Source organism: Drosophila arizonae, chromosome 4, assembly GCF_054131065.1.
Source record: "Drosophila arizonae isolate 15081-1271.41 chromosome 4, UAZ_ARI_1.0, whole genome shotgun sequence".
NCBI classification, from domain to species: domain Eukaryota; kingdom Metazoa; phylum Arthropoda; class Insecta; order Diptera; family Drosophilidae; genus Drosophila; species Drosophila arizonae.
This window is the reverse complement of record NC_142924.1, coordinates 23,443,716-23,460,419: the sequence shown is the minus strand read 5'-3', so window position 1 is coordinate 23,460,419 and position 16,704 is coordinate 23,443,716.

The window sequence follows — 16,704 nt, the reverse complement described above, 5'->3', positions numbered from 1 at the left end:
ACCCCTATAAAAAGAAGAAAATTATAAGAAAATTGATTCGATTAAAAAAATATTGAATTTTACTATAAAGTAAATGTTAAAAAGTCTTCCAAAAATTTGAATTGAAAATGTTTTTGGCATATGGTTCAAAACCGAAATTGATAATGAATTTCTTACTGACAGGAAACTAAAAAATTCGGGTGTAGAAAACAAAAAGAACAATAAACCCAAAAGCACGAAAAGCAGTGCAAAAGCATATAAAAAAATATTCCCCCAGGTCCGAAAATAAAGAAGGAAAAAGTGTATTTTGAAGGTTTTATGTGGAAGAGGAAATGCTGCAAGCAGCAGCAGAAGAGAGTATGCTACCTGGTTTTTGCCATCAGCGAGGTATAGAGTTCCTACGTTCAATTTAAATACTCGTAGGAACTTCATACCGTGCTCTTGGAAGACCAAAACACAACTCAAACAAAAAACGAAAACGAGCGCAAAGCAAAGCGCAGTGCGGGGCAGCCACAAAAAACATGGCGATTTAAAACGCACGCATAACGCTAGCGACTTTTGCGAAAATAAATCTGCGAAACGACGAAAACGAAATAAAGTAACGAATGCGGTTTAAAACGCATACAGACTAACCACGAATGTGAAATTTACTTGCTAGAGACTGCCGTTGTCCTGGGAAAGACAAAAAAGAAACAGTTATTACCAATAATAGTTAATAATAAGTAAATAAAACACTCCGCCTGAAAGACAAGAAAATGAAAGCGACTTAAACCGCACGCATAACGCTGGCGAGTATTGTACGTAGAAATCTGGAAAAACCATGGAAATCATGGAAACGTTTAAAGAAATTTAACAAAAACACTAGAAAAAAAACTCAAAAGCTTCGCCAGGGAGCAACAACAAAGAGTGCGTTTTAAAACGCATGCATAGCGCTAGCGGATTTCGCATGCAGAAATCCGCCTACGTGCGCCGTACCAAATATCCAGAAAAATAGCTGGCAAATCAGAAAAATACGTGATTCGTGCTAGCCAGCCAGTCAGGCAGCCAGGCAGCATAACAAGTGCTAAACGACCATAGAGTCATCTCCAAATCGTGCAACACACGAAAAGTTATTGGATTGGGCTACTCTGGCTCTAAGCCAGCAATATGAGCTGCAGTTGGGCCAAGAAGTTAGAAAGAAACTAGATCGGTGAATAAATGTGTTAGTAAAAGCTAAAACTAGAAAGAAGACAGAAAAAACAGGTGCAGTGCTGCCTATTTCTTGTGAGCGAAATGCAAAAATGGCCACGAGAGGGCAAGGGAATCAGAAAGAGAGAAAGAGGAATTGAAACGAGCTTTGTTAGATGATAAACTGTGACGGAAACTAGCTAAAAATTATGAAATTACTAAGAAAGAAAGAGAGAAAACATGTGTAAATAAATACACAAACGATAGACTAAAATAACTGATTTTTATTATTATTATATATGTGCTGTAAATATGAAATAAGAAAATTATAAACAGTTAATATGGGTTTTATTTTATAAAACTTTAGCTTTGACTTTAGCTATGGCTTTCGATTTCTTGGCTAGAAACTTTTTCATACACAAGTTGCAAACACATCTATAAAATGTTTAATAGAATGTTTTTTTTTTTGACTAGACAAATTTCTAGTTAAACATCAAAGCCAAAAAGAGGAATATATCTAAGAGATATAAATGGAGTTAAATATGAAGTATATATAGAAATAGAAATGTAATAATCTAAGAAAGCAAGAATTAGTATATGAATAGAAATGGAAATAGAAATAGAAATAGTATGAATGGAGTTCAATAGGAGCAACAAAGTTGCGAAGCAACTAATACATATAGTATAATAAAAGTAAAATGAGTAAAGTGAATTATTGTGTTCTAAGATGAGAGACATATTCCTGACATCTAGTTGTCTGGTCTCAAAATCAAAAGTTAAGCGATATGAGAACATTTATGTTAGATATCCAACTCTCAATTCCTGGTGAGCGCCTCGATTGTTGTTGCTGTTCTTATTGTTGTTGCTGTTCTTACTGTTGCTGCTGTTCTTATTGTTGCTGCTGTTGCTGTTGTTGTCGACCACTCGAAAGACCTTCGAGCCGTTGCAGTGTCAAAAACCTTTTGACTAAACGGCGTCAGGCAGCTTGACAAAGTAAGACGGAAAATAAAAACAGAAAATAAACAAAAAACAAAATAAAATGGCAGAAAAATAATAAAAATAAATTGTAGCATATGAGAAAAATGCTACAAAAATTGCCGCCGAACGGGTAAGACTTTCAAAAAACGCAACGCGCCAAAGCCCAAGCGCCCAACTCCATGTCGACTTAATGGACCAGCAACAAAACAGCAAAAGCTGAAGGCAACAGCGGCAGCAGCGGCAGCAGCAATATCGCCAGCAACATCGGCAACATCATCATCAAGCAGCAACAATTACACACGCACATTTCGCAGCTTTTGGGCTGTTCAGTAAGAGAGAGAGAGAGAGAAACAAGAAATACATAAGCTACAGCAAGAGATATGCATTTTATAGATACGCCTTAACTTGGGAGCTGGGCAGCTGCTGCTGCTGTTGTTGTTGCTGTTGCTGCTTGCTGCTGCTGCTGATATGAGCAAGCAAAATGCATACAACTATATATTTACCGATAAGCGCTTACAAAACATATATATACAGATACACTTTATCTATACCCACTTTATCGTACGCAATGTGGAATGAAACAACGGCGAATGCGAATTGAAAAGGGAATGGGACTAGGCTGGGAATGGCAATGAGAATGTTCTCAGTGAGAATTGGTTTCTGAAAATGTTGCCTCTTGCAATATTCACAGCAACTGCAACTGCAACAGCAACAGCGAATGGCAAAAATAATAACAATTTCAGTTGATATTTTTGTTTTTTATTTCTTTGAGCGTGTCTTTTTTTCCCTTTGCTGTCAGTTGGAGCAACTGGAACTGGACAGCTCAGCTTGGACTTGGGGCATTGTATTTTGTTGTCCATTTCAACGCTTGAAATTCTTGTGGCTGCTGCTGTTGGTGTTGCCTCCTGCTGCTGTTGTTGTTGCTGTAGCTGCAGCAGTTAATTTAATTTCAGCTCATAAATCAAAACTGTGCCGCGCAAAATGTTTGCTTTTGACGCGGCGTTTTTGTCGCCTGGTCGAGACAATTTTTCAGTCTGAACAATTTTTGTTTTTTGTTTCTTATATTTTTGGGTGGCAGGGGAAGTTGGAGGCACGCAGGCAGCCGGAACTGAGTACTGAACACTGAAACTGGGGCTGCGACTGCTAAGTTAGTCAACTTTACAGCCGGTTGACGTTTGACAAACAATGGCAAAGACAACAACAACAGCAATACGAGCAACAACAACACTAGCAGCAACAGCTTAACTTGGTCAGCTGGCAAACACAAATTCCAAGCAGCTGCATTTCTTGTGCAAAGAGGAGAGAGAGAGACAGAGAGAGAGAGAGAGAGACAGAGAGGTGGAGATGAAAAGAGAGATACCTGAGAGTTTGTTGATAATAATATATTAATAGAGACTCAAACTGCTAACAAATATCTTGCGATAAAATTAATAAAATTAGAAAAACATTATGAGAGAGAAATAGCAAGAAAATATCCCATGAGAGGTAATACTCTTGCGCTTTCTTACTCAAGTATGAACGAAAAGTGAATACATTTGGTGTCAAGAAGTTGAATAGAATATTTTGGGAAAAAAAACTGTTAGGATCTGAGAAAAACATTTTAAAATTATTATTAATATTATTATTATTACTATAATTATTATTATTATTATTATTATTATTATTATTCACATTTGTTAGTTATTCGTAGAGAATTTATTATAATTATTATATTAAAAATAATATATATTAAGAAGCTCTACTTGAACCTCCAACTTCTAATTTCGGACTTTTTTTGAACTACATACACATGCCTTATAGACGCGTTGCTAACTAAGCACGATGCGATGGGCGCGCTGATTTGACAAATTAAAATTTATTTGTAAATTCTTGTAGACAACTTAATGCAAAACTTTCAGCGCTAATCATATGTCGTTTCATTCAAGCAAAGTCTTGTACTGGAATGCGTTTTTACAAAATCTGTATCCACTATATACCATTTGGCTAAAACAATGTCGATTTTCGATTATTCTCGATAAAAAGTCGATGTGTTATTGAAAAAATGTGACTTTTATTATGCATGCCACAGCCTCTACTTATATCATCATGCGACGGACACGACGGGTTATATCACTCGTCGCCTGATCGAATATATTACTTATGGGTCGATGACCTGCCTGTTACATACTTTCACAAACCATTATTTCCCATTTTATGGGTTCGGGTATATCAACTTTTATTGTTGAAAATCTGGATTCAGATACCAAAAAACTATGCTAGGTTTATCAAACGAACTGAAATCAGTTATACATCACAAGCTTCTAAAGCAAACCTAGGATCATTAACAAAATGTAGCTATTCTTTCTTATAAAACAAAACTAAAGAAATACTATGTTTATTACCAAACTGAATAATTTTAATTTCAATAATGTAGGCTCTGCCCTTCGCTTGGTCCTCCGCAGGGTATCTAATGAGGAGATTAAGTCTAATGGAGATGATCAAACATTAAACAGTAATTGAAGTACAGAAATATGTTTACTCAGCTACAATATTGAGTCAACAGTTCAGTAACTGAATTGCAGGCAATGAAGAGAGAGAGAGAGAGAGAGATAGAGCCACTCAATTCCAATTAAAGTAAGTTTGTGTACTACAGTAAGCTCTAGCTGCTATTGCCCTCTCACTTAGTCAATTGTAAACTATCTAATGAGTAGCAAACGCATTTTTTCAAAATTAATTGAATGGCAACAACAATTGATCTGGCTGCTTGGCCCAGCCCACATATGGCTCAGACCCAGACCCAGAGCCCGGCAGAGACCGAGGCCCAGCCCAGTTCAGCTCGACGCTTTATGCCCATCGTCAGCAAAAGGCTTGAAGCTCACTTGAGAGCGTGACAGTAAATAGTAAACTAAATGACAACTACTGGGATAGATAGCACACACACACACACACACTATAGAATATGGCTGATATAGGTATGTATTTACTGGGTGTGCTCGGATGCCTAAATGTTAACCCTACCAGCGCATTGGGGCGCCAGCATTCACAATTGATAGCTGAGACTCGATACTCGAGCAGCTCGTTAAATGTTAATCACTGACACGACCGAAATGCTGACTAAGTCCACTTCCACTCACTAGAGGAGGACAGTGGACAGTGGAACGTCACTGGAGCGGTTGATGCAGGAGAAGACGAAGACGAAGACGAAAGCGAAGGCGATGACGATGACGATGACGATAAATAAGGAGGAGCATAAAGAGTGATGAGTCGAAGAGACTTACAATTTTCTTATTATACAATATTTATTATAATAGCCTCAAATAAAGATACGATTATAAGAAAATAATTCGAAAATTAGTAATTGAATATTCAAGAGAATCAGCTGAAATTCATTTCATATTTCATATATTATAATAGATCTATAAACCAAGAAAGAAACCCAAATATCTTTAAGTATGTACCAAAGATATTCTACTATACTTTTCCAAGCAAGTTACGTTGCGCTGAGTTGAGATCTGGCAAGTTGAGTTCAGGCGAGTTGAGTTCAGCTGAGCTGAGTTGAATTTAATACCCGTTCCCATTCTCGAGCCCAGCCCAGTATTAGCACAAATGCTGACCCATATCAGCACAAAATATGCTAATTACCAATGGGGTCCAGTTAGTTGGGTTGGTTTACTGCACAGTCAGCCCGTCAGCTAGTGAGCCAGTCAGTTGGCCGGTTGGTCAGTTGGGCAGTTAGGCAGTTAGTCAATGACAAACGGTGTCGACGGTCAAGGCTGTGCTGAAAAGCTCTACAAAGCCAGACCGACACTCGAAGCACACTAACTCATGAATAGTGGGCCGTGTATATTCGAGTACGGCTTACAATAAATCAGCCACGTGCACTGAGCACTGAGTGATTCAGGCTAAGAGAGTCTAAGGTTGAATCCAATTCCGAGTGCCAGTCGTGCTGCTCCCACCGAGATTTCAAGTAATTATAGCTGACGTCAGACACGGCAATTATATCCAAGAATCAATTTTCAATCAACTGAACACATATCTATTTACAATTATCATATACTAGATGCCAGCTAGCTGATAGATTCGCTGTAAGTCGAGAGCCCCTGGGGGCACATGGCACATGGCACATGGCTGCATGTCACCTGGGCAGTTGACTCAGAGGTTATCTAACGTAGCCCCGACTGCAGCGAGAGGCAAAGGAGGGTGGAAGACGCCTACGTCTTGGCCAGCGGTTAGCTCATTTGTAAAACACACATTAGAGTGTATTTATTTTGAAATCTGCGCCGAGATACATTTGTATCTTGTATCTCACATGTGACTTGTGCTATTTCACTGTCGGATTTGGCCAGCCAACGCTGCGCATTGTTTGGCATCGTCGACCTAAGCCGATTTCAGCTACATATGCGAACTAAAGCGGCGTATTGCTTGCCCCAACAACAGCAGCAGCAGCAGCAGCAGCAGCAACAGCAGCAAGCGGCCAGTCAATCTTTACATATATTGCCTAACGGTCTGCGTTTACATCTACGTCGACGTCGCTGTCGGTCGCTGTCGCTGTCGCTTTCGCTGTCGACGTCTGCGTTAGCGGCGACATAAGCTTTGATGGATTTTGACATAAATATGAGCTGGAATTTAGTGCCAAGTTTGGCGCACGCAGAGCTTATCAGGCGAGCCCCATATATAGGCGATCGATCCGATCGTTCGATTGGCAGCCGAACTGTCGATCGCTTGGCAGGCCACAAAATAAAATCAGATACCCACAAACTGGGCTGAGTCTGCGTCTGTCTGTGTCTGTCTGGCTCTGGGTCTGAGCCTAGGACTGGGTCTGACTCTGAGTCGGTTCACAATTTATGCTAATCCGTGCGCCATAATTTGTGTTGTTGTACTAGGCTGACTGGAGGAATATGTTTGTTTCTCTCTTTAGTTTTTTCTTTCTGCCTGATTTCGTTTTCTTTCTTTCTGCTGAGTTTTTTACTCAAGCGTTTTCAGCGGGCAAAGCGCGTGTTGCGCATTTCCAAGCAGTCATCGGTCCATTTGGGTAAAATGATTAATTTACATAAATATTTTTATGATTTGCCAAGACAACAACTACAATATATAGAAAAAGAAGGAGAAGAAGAGGAAAAAGCTGATAGCTGGCCAGCTGCCAGTCTTATGCAATCAGCTAACAACAGTTTAGGGCCCCTTTTTGCCACGTGCCTCTGCTTCGGTCGCTGCCTCGGCCACGAAAGGGAACTAGTTCAAACAACTGTAAACGCAATTGACCAAACGCTCAACTCGGTGTCATCAACCTTTCAAAAGCGTCCTTTGTCTTTAGCTGGCAACAGATGACAGCAGCAGCTCACAGGACGTGCGCCACATGTGACTCCGAGGCTCTTCCTCTTCCTCTGCCTCTGCCTCTGCCTCGTGCCTCTGCAGGTGCCAATGAACCCGGCCAGAACCAACGGGCAAGCAGGCGGGCAGGCATAACCAGGAAGCAAACTTCCAAGCAGCGAGTCCAACAGGTGTGCGACGCTGTTTCTGGTTCTATTATATTGATCTCGAACAGCCCATTATTTATCCATAGACGCACTTTAACCAGGCGCCAACGATGATTTCATTAGCGTGAAAATTTATCGCATTCGCTGAGTGCATTTTTAGCCAGCGATGAACGCGTGTCGTCGATGCAAAAATATCACAATAACCAATAACCAGGTAATTCAAATTAAAATTAAAAGAATAAACAATATATAAAAAAAATATATATACATACTATACATTATAAATTAACTAAAAATAAGCTAATAAATAGTAAAATTAATATGACAACATTAAAATTATAACCAATAAATATTTTGCAAGCTTGTGCATGATTTCATTTGTTCGTGTCACGATCTGGAAACACGACAAGAGCTCATCGCTATTGGGTGGACACCTTCTTAACCCACTCGCCGTCAGGTGTGCGGATCTGTGTGCGTGCGTGTGTGTGTGCGTGTGTATAGGTGCAACTGCACTATAAATGTTGTGATTGCTTATCTGCATAATAAAGTAAATATTGAATATTTATAAATATTTTGCTATAGACAACGGGCGGGCGGGGCAGAGGCCTTGGAAAGATTTGAAATATTTACTGCCTACAGCAAATATGCTTTGCTATCAAATAGAGATCTCGAGCTATTTGGCTAGCTCGGCTTCAAGCCGAGGCACTACATGTGTATATACCAAAATATTTAGAATATATTTACAATATATTTAGGAAATATGACATAAGCAGCTTTGCGATGTTATCCCCGTCAAACAATGCACTAAGCCATGATGAATGTGACAACTATAGAATACAAGTATTGGAATTTATTGTTGGTTTATCAATTTCAATTTCAATTGTTAAAAATAAATATATAAAAATATATAAATATATGTATATATGTATGTGTGTTTGAGTTTGTCAATTTCAAAAGCTTTTCTTATTAACTGCTGATTGCTCAAATGAATTTTAGTTCTTTGCTGCATTGGGGACTTGGCGACTTGGCCCGGGGGACCCGCTTGTTAGGCCCCACCCTGGCAGCCAGAAGCCCCGCCCGATACAGGCTGCTCGCCTTCTTCTTGACTTTGTTTTTGTTTTTGCTGTGCTGCCAGTTAATCTTCAGTTACTCAACCCTCTTTATGCAAATGCGGCTTTCAAGTAATTTAGAAAAAATACGAGTGAAAAATATACACAAGAACAACAAAAACCGCCACAGCAAGTCAAAGCTGTATAAATTTATACATATGTGAGCACGTATATATATACATATATATATGTATGTATGTATATATTTATATCGCGTATGTATTTATAAGTTCATATGTGAGACTTGTAGATAAATTTGCATATTTCAGTCGTTCATAATCCAAGTCTTTCCTTAAGTTGAAGTCCCTCTCCCTCTCTCACTCTCACTCGAGAGACAATCGACTGGAGCTGGGGCTGAGGACCGGGACTACTGCGGGCTAACAGCTAGCCCAACAACAACAATGGCAGCCCGCGTCACTTGCGAGGCGTCGAACCATTTGAAATGCCACACCTAACTACAATTTGTAGTTTTTTTTTTCTTCTCTCCTCCATCAAGTTTTATTTTTATTTTTGCGCCTACTACTAAGTTTGTCGCTTATTATTATTATTTTTTTTCGTTTTCTTTTTTTTTTTTTTTTGTTTTGTGTAAATTTACTTTACTGCTAGTAAGTTTCTCTAGTTTCTCTACCTACAAGTTCTGCTCTTCGGAAATTTATGTGCCAGCTCGCTCGGACGCTCCCCTCTTGGCTGGCATTAGCATATTTGTCGCGTATTTAATTTGATTTTATTGAGATTCATATAAAATTATCAACTTGCTGAACCACTTAGAGCCCAAAGCGGGGTTGGTTTTGTTTAGCCAAACCGTTCAGCGGCTCATTTCTTAATAGTTCCAGTTCCAGTTCCCGTCCGACTCGACTCCTGCACGTGGCAGCGCCCAAAACTGAAAAACTGAAAAGCTGAAAAGCTGAAAAACTGAATAACTAAAAAACCTCAAAACTGAAAAATGAAGGCTCATAAATAAAGCTTCAAATGCCGCGAATAGAGTTTTGCAGTGGCTGGTTTTGGGCTACTTGATTGATATGATGGAGTGCCCGCTGTCCACATCATCGCGCCGTTTTTTAATGTTTAATTAATTTCACTGCCTCAGTCCTGATCCCAATCTATGCAGATTCGCGCTGGCTATAATAAAATGGCTCAGTGTCTTCTTTTGGCTGCATAGGAGAGTTACGAGGGGCTTTAGTCATATATATTTTGAAATTTATGTATCTATACACACCATACCATATAGCCAATACAAAGCCCGGCTAATTAATTGTCCGATCAGATAGCGTTTTACTATGAAGACATTTAAAAAATTGATATTTAAATAAAATAAATTTCAAAAACTGCAACCATCAGACGTTGTCTCTCATTTGGCTGTTGCCATTGCTGTTGTTTATTCTCCTCTTTTTTTTCCCGTTTTGTTGTTTTGTGTGTGTTTGTTAATTAATTTTATTTATGGCTGGCGTTGTGCTAAACAAAATGAGTTGGCTAATTTGGTGATCTGCTGGTGCTGGCATGGGAACAGTGCATGTGGAAGGAAGCGGCTATTGTATGTATTTTAAATGTGAAAAAATCTCAGCAATAAATTTAAAGAGATTATAGATATGTGTATGTGTCGACTGGCCGCACAGAAGAAGATCTAGAATTACCAGTTAAGGAAAGCGATAAAGTACGGCACTGAACAGAACAGAACAGATCAATTCATTTAAAGGTTATTGCCTATCTAAAGAGAAATATCATCTAGAGAATGCAAAGAATTATATAATAGAGTCTCCAATACATATAGAAAATTGAGATGAGATTATTCAGCGAATAATTGTTACTCTTAGAGTAGATTGAAATATCAGAATCTAATATGTACTATCTCACATGAAAGTTGGCTGAAGGCAGCAGAACAGCATATATTTACCGAAAATCTTATGTAATAATACATGCGAAAAGTTGATCACACCTTTTCCACTTGTGCAGTAGATACATATAGCAGAAATAAAAGGACGCTGCTTAAGAATCGCGGAAGTACTGTGCTTTCGTAATCCCCACAATCATAATAAATAATTCTCTTCTATTTAATTTTTTCTCTTTACTTTTTAAGTTGCGTGTGTTCTCGCATTTGTATAGTCGTTTGTAGGTTTGCCACCTTTGGGAAAAGTAATTGGCAGAGCAGGCGAGAGATTTGGCAGCAGAGCGCACTAAATCACCTCAGTGAGGCGCATAGAAACAACATGACAACAAAATGAACACTTCAACGAAACAACGAAGCAAACAAGAAATAAAGCAAAAGTAGAGACAAAAATAAAAAATACATATATATGAATAGAGTACATATCCATGTATACATATAAATTAATATATATATAATAAAAACAGAAAATACAAAGGAGAAAAAAATTATATATATGTATATTATAAAAATGACAGCGAAACAAACGAAAACATTATTCATTTAAACGTCTATAAAAACTGCGGAAAAATATGTTAGAAATAAGTGTGTGTGTGTATAAAAAATAAAATAAAAATTATTCACACATATGCAGCGGGCTGACAAGAGACTTGTTGCTGCTGCTGTTGTTGTTGGCATTTTTTTGCCTTAAATAAAAATCAGCTTGGAAAACAAACTGATTATAAGTTATGGCTGTGCCAGCTGACTGACAACTGGTTAAGATTCATACATTTATGATTTATGATAGTGTGTGTGTGTGTGCCAGTCCGTGTGACACACATACACATGCACACAGCCAGAAGATATGTATGCATATATTAGAAGCCAATTCACATAATAGCACATAGCCTATAACTTAGCGCATAGAAACCCCCAAATTGGTGACAACATTCTTGCCAATCATCAAGTATGTATTATATATTAAGATATATATGTATACCCTCATCCGGAAGAATGAACGTTTTGATATGAAGCATGCGAGCCATAGGTGCTCAAGTCTTTAGGTTCATAAAGAGAATAAAGGCAACTAGAACTCTATCCAGTTTATGGATAAGCTAATATATATCGTGTCCTGTATGCATTAAATATAGTTCAATTGATTATATTTAGTACCTATTCAGCACCTAGCCTTTGAAAACAGTTCTAAATGAGTCGCTTCTCAATCTGTTGCTATGCAAGCAATGCGGGACAGTGATAAAGCTTATAATAGCCAACTCTGCTTGGCATCGATGTTCACACATAATACATACGTACATCATACATCAATTTATATTGCATGTGCTTTTTATGGCATCTAAAATAGTTTCACTATATTGTTACACTATATACTATGTATATAGATGTATGCAAGTGTATTAAACCTTCGGTTTGCTTGAAAATATCTTATCTTTTTCATTTTACTGTACAGCAACCAGGCTTAATCAACAACAACAAATATATACATATGTATTTAAGAGAAAAAAAAAGACGACAAGAAAAAACTTGTAGACATCAATCATACAGAAATTAGTCATTTGGATTCGCTTGACTTTGGTGGCGTGTTCAAGGCATTCTTCTTGGCATCTTTGTGCTTGCCGTGTACTCAACTTTGGCAAACTTATGTGGCAGCCCCCGCACACACACACACACGTACACATGGGCATTTGTGCTTGACATCTATGACTTTATAATGTGTATTTAATAGGCCACTTTTACAAGCAAGCGACAAATAAGACGTCGTAATCATGAAAGTCAAGTTCAAATCGCTCAGCTTCCTCAAGCTGCAGAATATGAGTTTTCTATGTAAACAATTTCATAATAATTTGTTAACACGGATTATTATTCGGGTAGAACTATATCGAAAAAAAAAAAAAAAAAACAGATTTGCATTTACTTTTATTTTAAATTATTTCTTCTTAATCATATTTTTATAGGACATGTCGTGTGGTCAAGAACTTTAGAATTCGAGCATTTCTCAAACGAAAGCGCTTATTTTTATTAGAGAATAGGAAAATTCAAAGAAAACTGCTTGCAGCTGTTACTTTCCGTTCGCATATATTTATGACACTTATAATGCCTGGCACTAAATATATACATACTAACATAGTATAAATGTATGTATAGTAGATATGTATATAAATATTCAGTATATATGTGGATATATTGAAATCAAATCATGTGCAGCTGCTGCTGCTGCTGCTGATAAGCAATGAGTAACTAAAAGTTGCTCACTTCGTTTGGCTTAGCTTAAATGGTAATCAAAGTGATTTATGGGCTGGAGGTCAATGCTGTGGCGTTCATAAATGTTTTCAAATTCTATGCCGTATTTTATTTGAGAATTTGCATGACAAAAACTTGATTTATATGAGACAAGGCTGCCAGATTGGAAAATGCATAATATATATATATATATATATATATATATATATATATATATATATATATACATATATTCGCAATAACACATTCGCCGAATGTGGCTGCCAAAAATTATAGAACGCAGTCATGAATTCCAACCAGCTCTCCGTTATTGATAGCTCGCCTAATGATTGTCTCACTTGGCTGCAGGGGATCAACGGCTGCATAGCTGCCTATCTACTCGCTTGGCCGGCCACATGCCAACTCACATTGTTTGGCATTTGTCGCATTTTTCGCATTTTCTTGCTAATTAATATGGCTAAATCCATTTAGCTGCCTTTCTCTGGCCAGCTGGGCACACTCTCGTTCAGGCCTTTCCCTAAGCTGATTAGCGGCTGCACATCGAGGCGCAACATCAGCGCGTCTGCCCTGCCAATGCCCTGACAATGTTATCATAGCAGTCAGTATATAAATACCATGAGCACGGCTCTTAAAATAGAACGGCAGCGCAGTTGCAAATTGTATTTAATTGCAGGTCAGGCGACACAGATTAATGAACCGATTCAACCGAGAAGTCGTCCACAGAGAATTCATGTCAAGTGACCTAATGGCTACTGCCACAGATCTACAATAACTGTAAAATGCATATTATGAGTTTTTTGGAAATGTTCAACTTTGAAGAAAAAAAGAAAAGTAATAGTAATTAATAAAATAAATAGAAACTAATTAGTATTTAATTAAAAAGCATTTACAAATTAAATAATTCAAAAAGTAAATTCATTAAAATGATGTCATCTATCTTATATTACACAAGGCAGTTATATATAAGATACGTTTGCTAATTTTAAGACATATTCTATTTATAAGTCAGGTATACCATTTATACCACTTATTGAATAATAACTCAATATTATTTATTTAATAAAATAATGTGTACATTTTTTTTTTATTTTTATTTTTTTCTTATATTATACAAAATACGTATGTTATGGCATTCTTTAAGTGAATTCCTTAAAATCTTGATATTTATAACTTGACATTAATAACTTATGTTATAAAACCTCATATCCGACAATATATTTTATAATTATAACTCATTTATGATTATATTATTTTATATAAGTCTTGTATATAATACATTTTTTATAATAATATGCACTATATTTTATAAGGCCTATATGCATATATGACAAATATATATATTATGGAGAACTAGTTGGACTATTGATACCAATTAATCAAGAAATCAACTATATATATATTTGGAGCGTTAAGAGCATTTGATGTCATCTGAGAGAATAGGCGTAGCTCAGCTACAGTTGAATTTCAATTTATACGAAACACATCCACCAAACAAAGCAACAAACACGAATCATCCCAGCCCAATAGCACTGAAATTAACATTTAACCTTCCCACATTCGCCGATTCAGACTCTGCTTCTTCGAAATTATCGCTCACTCTCTTAACCAACACTACACACTCATTTGTAACATAATTACTCAAATTAACTAACATTATGTCAATGTCGGCATACCTGTGCTTAATAATGTGCTAAATAATCAAGTATATAATATAATAGTTTTTGAAAATTGTTTCCAAAATAAAACGAAAGACACGTTGGTTACTCTCATTTGTTGCTCATCCATTCTATCAACTTATAACTTTGTTTACAAATATTAATCAGGTTACCTTTAAGATGTAGAGCATTATTCTAAAGAACTGTTAGATGACTTATAAATATTAACGAAAAGAGTCTTGTATTATTATAATATTAACGTTTTTCTCTGAGCATCTCATAATATCTTCATCTTTTGACATTGATATACAACCGTTGCCTTAAACATCTCCTTCTGCAATATGATTAATAATTTAAGTGAGTTATTATCTATGTAAGCATCTAATTATCTGTGTGAATTGGACGCACTTACAGGTAACAAGCGGTTTGCATTTACTTATGTGCCCAGGTACCGCTAGCTGGAAGTGATAGATTATAGATAGCGCGCTGAGGGCACGGGCACCGTTATTTGCACATTACTTTACGGTTTCAGCTACACCCAAAACACATTGAGGCCCAAATAAACATGTCGAGCGTCATAAAAACAGAACGACACGGACATGGACATGGACATGGATACGCAAAAATGGTCATTGAAATGGGAGCGGCAGAGGGAACTGGAGCGGGAGTGGGAGCGGCAGAGGGAAATGGGAATGGGAACGGGAACCGAGCTGGACCTGACCAATTGCTGGCGAATACGAAGAACTATTTGCAACTATTCATTTTCGCGCATGTTTTAGTGCGCCTGCATGTTTAAGTTGTTTCAGTTGTTTGTTTGTTTGTTTGTGCTCGTGCTTGTGTTTATGTTTGCCTTCGAGTGTGGCTGTTGTTGCTGTCGACGACGTCGTCAACATAATGCGAGCATTACCGATCCATTGTTGTGTATGTCTGCCCCGTCAGTCCACCTTCCGCTGCCTCTGCTCGCAGTTCGCGCAATTTTCAAATCAATTTTGTTTACTTTTTATGCACAAACAACAGCAAAAGCAACAACAACAGCAAAAGCAACAGCAACAGCCACAGCAACTGCGACACACGCACTGCCACTTTTCTCCCCACTTTTCTGGCCATATCTGCGCGCCGGCTGTCCGTGTGTTTAACAACATTTTTATGGTTTGGCACACACCCTAAGCCAAATGGCAACGAAAAAGTCGTCAGTGTTTGAAATCTGCATCGGTAGGCGAGAGAAGACGGGCAGACGAGCAGCCGGAGAGACGGACAGACTGGCTAACTGTCTGACAGACATGTACATGCAACTGCAGCAGCAGCAGCAGCAGCAGCTCTGTAACTGTAAATTATACATTTCATAAATTTCGCTACATATTTCGTGATAATCGCATGTAATTGCGTTTTATCTGCACCTTTCATCCGGACATGTGAGCAAACAAATGCGCTTAATGCGAAGCGCCCTTAAACAGCAGCAGCAACCCCTTTCAAACCCGAAATGCAAAAAACTGACCACAGTAACTAGCGCTCAGTAACCAGTTAGCAGTTCCATTTGCCAGGCCGAAAGACAGGGGGCAGGGGGGCAGGCGGGCAGGCGGGTTTCTTTTTTGTTGCATTCGTTTTGGGCTCAAGCGCGCTTCAATGGGCTTTGGCCATGTCCAGCGATTTGCGGGCAGCGATAGCCAACTATACGAACAATTTCTTAATATTTTACAATAATACGATATTTGGGTTACAACAAAAGCCAACACACACACGCAACTTGGCAACTTGGCAACTTTGCAACCCCTCGCAAATTGCATTAAAATGTGGCGACGGACAGCTTATGTATTTTGCATTGAGTGTGTGAGTGTGTGCGTTGCTGTGTGTGTGGACGTTGTTGTGATAACAACTCACGCGATTATCAATTTGACACCCAAACATTGTGTTGTTCGTTGGCCGCTGGTCGCCGAGTTGCCTGAGTGAATGACTGCGAATATATTCGCAACTGGATGGCTGATCACGACATCGGGCCAACAACCACATAAAAAAAAAAAAAAAAAAAAAAAATAGCACCAGCAACAACACAACAGAAAAGCTGTCGGCGTGTTGACTACCGCAGAATATCAGCAGCAGCAGCAGCAGCAGCAACAACGGTAGAGGCAACAACAACAACAACAACAACAATAAGAGTAGTGACAGCGGGGATTAGGCAAATTTTGTGCAGTCAGTTCGTAGAGTCGACCCTTCTGGCATGCTAACAGCTCGAGCTAATATAGCAG